At 39.4% G+C, this 6670-nt stretch overlaps 1 long non-coding RNA gene across 1 annotated transcript; it reads right to left on the reverse strand.

Moving 5' to 3' along the window:
- Positions 1-587: 587 nt before the first annotated feature.
- Positions 588-5965, reverse strand: LOC132659254 (uncharacterized). Its single transcript, XR_009599478.1, has 2 exons — positions 5847-5965; positions 588-3323 (listed from the first exon to the last, which is right to left on the reverse strand). It is a non-coding gene; the product is annotated as an uncharacterized LOC132659254 (long non-coding RNA).
- Positions 5966-6670: the final 705 nt, after the last annotated feature.

Genomic DNA, 6670 nt, shown 5'->3' on the forward strand with positions numbered 1-6670 from the left:
ATTGAACCCTGGGTTAGGAAGATTCCCTGGAAAAGGGAACAGCTACCCACTCTAGCATTCTTGCCTGGAAAATTCCATGGATAGAGAAACCTGGTGGGCTACAGCCCTCGGGGTTGCAAAGAGTCGGACACAACTGAGCAACTAAGTGCACAAGTTAGCTTTAAGCTACCAGAAAAAAAAAAAAAGTATCTTAGATTGACATACCCAAAACATAACTATTTCTAAAGAGTTAAAGAGTTCATCTGAAAACCCCTACCTCATTTACCTCTATTTTATAAATTACGAAAATATCATCATACCAGTTACTTTTTCTTTTTGACAGATTTGCAACTATATATATAACATGAATTTATTGACCTTCAGTAAACCTAGGAACAATAAAAGACATGTCTGTAATGATTAAACCAACAAGCTTAAGCTACCATTGATAACAAATGATTAAACCAACAAGCTTAAGCTACCATTGATAACAAATATTAATTTAATACTGAATATTTCCTAGACCACATGAATCTGAAATTCATTCTGGCCAGTTTCCTTTATATTCAGAAATGTTTAGTTTATAAGTACTTAAAGTCAATTAAATAGAACTCTTATAATTTAATTTTGATAATACATTTCTAAGGTACAGATATAACATATGCCTAATATACACACAGACATAAAAGCAGACATAATTAGAGATCTCATAGCTTCATTTTAAAACTTGATATGAATCAGGTATTACAATATTATCTTTGTTGTTGTTCAGTTGCTCAGTCGTGTCCAACTCTTCACAAACCCATGGACTGCAGCACACCAGGCTTTCCTGTCCTTTACTATTTCCAGAGTTGTTCAAACTCATGTCCATTGAATCAGTGATGCCATCCAGCCATCTCATCCTCTCTCTTCCTGATTTCAGTATTTCCCAACATCAGGGTCATTTTCTCATGTGTTGCCTCTTCACATCAAGTGGCTAAAGTATTGGAGCTTTAGCTTCAGCATCAGTCTTTCCAATGAATATTCAGGGTTGATTTCCTTTAGGACTGCCTGGTTTGATCTCCTTGCTGTTCAAGGGACTCTCAAGAGTCTTCTCCAGCATCACAATTCAAAGATATCAGTTCTTCAGCACTCAGCTTTTTCACTATCCAACTCTCACATCCATACATGACTATTGGAAAAACCATAGCTTTGACAATATGGGCCTTTGTCAGCAAAGTGATGTCTCTGCTTTTTAATACTTTGTCTAGGTTTGTCATAGCTTTCCTTCCAAGAGGGCTTCCCTAGCGGCTCAGCTGGTAAAGAATCCACCTGCAATGCGGGAGACGTGGGTTTGATCCCTGGGATGGGAAGAGCTCCTGGAGAAGGGAATGGTTACCCACTGCAGTATTCTGGCCAGGAGAATTCCATGGACTGTATAGTGCATGGGTTCGCAAAGTGTCAGACATGACTGAAAGACTTCCACTTTACTTTCTTCTAAGCAGCAAGCATTTTTTAAGTTCATGGCTGTAGTCATTGTCTGCAGTGATTTTGGAGCCTCAAAAAATAAAATCTGTCAGTCCTTTCACTTTTTCCCCTTCTATTTGTGATGGCACCAGATGCCATGATTTTAGTGTTTTAATTAAAAGAAACAGGTTAAAGAAACCTCTTAAAGCTCAACATTAAAAAAGAAACATGTCTTTCCTCAAGGTAAGTACCCTCGTGTTGCCTGCTGCAGTTGCCATCAGACCTTCCTAATCATTGACACGTCCCTAACCTCCCATCAATGGTGACTGGCCTGGCACCCCTCTGGCTTTCCTTTCTTTTCAGAAACAGGTTTCTGTTTCTTTCTTTTTAAATGTTGAGCTTTAAGCTACTTTTTCACTCTCCTCCTTCACCTTCATCAAGAGTCTCTTTAGTTCCTCTTCACTTTCTGCCATGAGTGTGGTATCATCTGCATGTCTGAGGTTGTTGATATTTCTCCCATCAGTCTTGATTCCAGCTTGTGATTCGTTCAGCCCAGCATTTCGTGTGACATATTCTGTTAAGTAAGCAGGGTGATAATATATAACTTTGATCTACTCCTTTCCCAATTTGGAACTAGTCAGTTGTTCCATGTCCAGTTCTAACTGTTGCTTCCTGACCTGCATACAGGTTTCTCAGGAGACAAGTAAAGTGGTCTTCCCATTTCTTTAAGAATTTTCCACAGTTCACTGTGATCCACAGAGTCAAAGCCTCTAGCACAGTTAATGAAGCAGAAGTAGATGCCATACTGTTCATGAGATTCTCACAGCACGAATACCAGAGTAGGTTGCCATTCTCTCCTCCAGTGGACCATGTTTTGTCAGACCTCTTCACTATGACCCGTCCATCTTGGGTGGTTCTGCATAGCATGGTTCATAGCTTCACTTAGTTCACAAGCCCCTTCACCATGACAATGCTGTGATCATTAAGAGGTTTAACTATATATATATATATATATATATACACACACACATAAATAAAGCAGACTTGTTTGGGGCTTTTTATTTATATCTACATTACTTATCCCATTTCTTAATAACCAGCTAAAGAGTTCTTATCCTTTTGGGATGAGTCTCTTTAAAATTTCCACCTTTTGGGGAAGAAGCTTCCAGACTTTCTCCTCAGTTTTTTCTTATTTCCCTGTTAATAGACCTAATAAACATTAATTAAGCTAATGTTTTTATTAGACCCCTTTAAGTGGAGCTGAGACAAATCAGCCTTCCTAAACTGGTTTATTTTGTTTGTTTTAGTTCTTAGATCAGTCATATATATATATAAAATTTATCCACCTTCTAATTTGCCTTTTCACAGGTACCCATAAAATAGCTGTTGATAATAAGAACTCTCTAAAAGTTTACCAATTTAGAGTTCCTCCAATTTAAAGAATCCGTCATCTGGCCATCAATGAGTATTATCTTAACAAGGATTCAAATCAATAAACCCAAGAGGTACTCCAGAAGAGACTGCAGAAGAGGTAGCCTTCATAAGATATAGAAAGTTTACTCTCAAAAATGTCTAAGAAAGTAAAGGTCTTCTTTGTACAGGTGGGCACAATGGAAGTTAAGATGACAAAGTCCCTTGAGAATTGGCCCAGCCAGACAAAAAGGCTGCTCAGAATTCCAGTCTATTTGACTTACTGCCAAGTATACACTGTATGCACACATTCTGGATGGCAGAGACCAAGCCCTCAAAACACAGGAAAAACAGGCTAAGACCAGGTAGAATATTTATATCTCAAAGACACAGGGAGAGAAATGCAGCTTCCCCCTAGAAGGGCTCTTGTTCCTTTAAGGTCAGAATTCTGAAGAGATATTTTCCAAGCTGGTTTTTTCAAGCTGTGCCTGCAAAAATGATAATAATAATTTTGAAATGTTAAAAACTCTAATTTGGCCATTCTTAGAACAACATTTTCTTTAGTTTCCAATTAAGTACTTTTGAGAATATATTCTCTACACATATAGTAAATCCTCCCAGTGTCTTTCAACTAAGGATAACTTAGGTGCTGCTTCTTGAAACTAAGTTTCAAGGAAAATGTACTCCTGTAGCAAGGAGCTTAACACCACCAAATAAAACTCAGTATCATCAGTCAATAATGGCAGCTCCGAGACCCAGAAGAGACTGACCCAAATTCGTCTGAACTCTCCAAGGAGGCCTCTCTGCTGGTACCAAGGCTCCAAATACTAATTGAGTTCAAGTGAAGGAGAGAAGCTTGCTCTGGGTTCTTTCATTAGTTACCAAAACTGTCAACTAAAGAAAACAAAAATCCACAACCTAAAAGCTAAGAGTTATGTTTTATTTGGGGACCTTGTTGAGAACTGTAGACCAAGAGACAGCCTCTCAGATTGCTGTGACCCAAAAAGGTAAAAGAGGAGCCAGGATACATAGGAGTTTTTGCTGTAAAAAAAAAATATATATATATATATATATGTGTGTGTGTGTGTGTGTGTGTATAAAGTGGTTACTGCTCATCACAACAAACAGACATCTCAAGTTTATGATTTTAGTGCTTTTCAATGTGTAGGAAAATGCAAGAGTCTGGGTTCACTGAAATTATTCCTTTGATATGTATCAACTCTCTAGGGTTGTTATCCTGTTTTTCTTCATCCTGAATTCCCCTCAGGGTGCACTGCCCTGGCTGATGCAGTGACTGACAGCTTGATAGCAGGCAACAGTCTTTGTCCACATTATATTTAACTTTCATACATTTCTATTGTTTTTATTTTGTTTTGTTGCTAAATCTGTCCAACTCTTTTTCAATCCCAAGGACTATTGCCCACCAGGCTCCTCTGTCCATAGAGTTTTCCAGGCGAGAATACTGGAGTGGGTTGCCATTTCCTACTCCAGGGGATCTTCTCGACCCAGGGACGGAACCCCCATCTCCTGTCTCCTGCACTGGTGAGCGGGTTCTTTACCACTGTGCCACCTAGAAGGCTGATACATTTCTGTAAGTGTACCTAAAAAGAACCAATAAAGATAAAATATGCTGTCAGAATTGATTACTTTAATACATCTTAAGCAATCTGAATATTTTCTTCCTCAAAAATTTCATTCAACACCATGGAATCTGAGGAAGTAGCGCCTGGTTGGTATAAAGCAACTCTATTTAACTAAGTTTATTTTCCAGTCTTACTAGAGCCCAAACATTGTAAAGGGTTAAATATATGTATACCATCTGTATATATGTAGTTTAATATGTGAAATTTTTATAATTTCTCTCTTCAGTACTATTTAACAAACTGGGTACTTAATCACTATGAACTCAACTATAGTTTCCTCCTCAATCTTTAGATTTCTATTTTCCCAGATGACCTACTTTAAAGGTTTCTCTTTAGTATTACAGAAACCGCAAAACAAATCTATGCAAGCAATTAAAGGGCATTGTGTGAGATCTGAGGAACACATTGATATATTTACTTGCCTTCATTTTAAATCAATGAACTAATATGGATCTGTATATAATACCTATTTGGTGGGCAAGCTCACCTTGCTTAGAAAACAAGCTACTTCTGTTAGCTCTTATCTCAAAACTAGTGAGAGTTAATGATGATTTTTATTCCGAAACCAGATTCATTAGAGCAGCTGGATGGCAGAGCAGCTGAAAGCATTCCAAGGAAAGCCAGAGGAGTACCATGCCAGGCACCATTGCTGGCAGGTTAGGGACGTGCCAATGATTAGGAAGGTCTGATGGCAAGTGCAGGAGGCAACACAAGGGCACTTGCCTTGAGAAAAGACCTGTTTCTTAGTCCCTGCTTGCTTCATGTCACTGGTATCTGTGTGCCCTGAATACCTGCCCCTCCCGATACAGTACAAAGAATGATCTTTGTACTATAGCCATTATTCTCTTAGCCTCAAAGAACAGAACACATTGAGTTTAATTACCCTGGTTGGCTGTACACAAACTCTAATCCTAGTCATGGTGGAAACCTGCCCAATCTTTTATCCAAGAGCACACAACGAAGGGCCAGAAATATTTTTAGTTCTTACTCATTGAGAAATGAAAATAAATATAATAGGAATAATATGTAAAACTTAAAACACGTGAATCACACCTTGAAAGGAATATAGCTTGGAAAAGGAAATGGCAACCCACTGCATTATTCTTGCTGGGAAAATCCCATGGACAGAGAAGCCAGGAGGGCTACAGTCAGTGGGGCCTCAAAGAGTGGGACACGACTGAGCACAGCGCAGCAGCAGCTTGCACATAACTAGGAGAAGTTGTAGGACAAATGTCCCCAACCTCCGGGCTATGGACCCGTACCTCCTGTCACATCAGCTTTAGATTAGAAATAAAGTGCATGATAAACTCAATGTGCTTGAATCATGCTGAAACCATCCTCCCTAACCCTGGTCCATGGAATAATTACCTTTCACAAAATCGGTTCCGGAGTCAAACAATTGGGGGCCACTGTATAAGGGCACTGTCCCGCTTCCTTTCAGAACCAAGATTCACTCCCTCAACTTCTGAGAGCTGCAGATGACTCACAGCTAAGTCCCTCTCTGAGCACAGCCCTGGGCAGGAGAGAACTCCCTCCTGAAAGTTCCTGCTTCCTCTTCAGGAGCTGCCAGCATCCAGTGATTGGTTGATAAAGGGGAGCAATGACTCACCCCCTGGTCTTGATACAGGACAACCTCTGGAAGGCCAGCTCAGCTTCAGAAACTGTCATAAAATCAGCTGAGCTCTCTCCTACAGCTGCTTTGCATCTCAGCTTCTCTCTCTGCCCAACCCTAGTTCCTTTGCTTCCTTGTAGGGGATCGTTCTCAAGAGCCTTCCTGTAAAAATTCTGAGTGCAAATCTCCACCTCAAACATTGTTTTCCAAGAACTGACCTAAAACAGTACCTTTTCCAAAGTGAAGAAAGGCATTCACTGAAGAAAATTTTATTGAGCCAATTCTCATACTCCCAGTTTTATTAAAAGTATTGTATGTTTAGTAGAAATGGCTTGAACAAGGTAAAGTTAGATTTTTCTCTCATAAAAGAAGTCTACAGGAGACAGTCTAGAGCTGAGATAATAGTGCCATGAAATCTCTCATCAAAAATTTAAGTTTCTTCTGTCTTTTTTCTTCACCATGTTGAGCCTTTGACCTCCATCCTCATTTCAGCTCAGAATCCAAAACAGCTGCTGAAGCTCCTGCCATCATGTCTGCATGCAGGTAAAGGAAAGATAGAGGACAAAAAAGTTATTTCTTT

Source organism: Ovis aries, chromosome 2 (genome assembly GCF_016772045.2).
Source record: "Ovis aries strain OAR_USU_Benz2616 breed Rambouillet chromosome 2, ARS-UI_Ramb_v3.0, whole genome shotgun sequence".
NCBI lineage: Eukaryota > Metazoa > Chordata > Mammalia > Artiodactyla > Bovidae > Ovis > Ovis aries.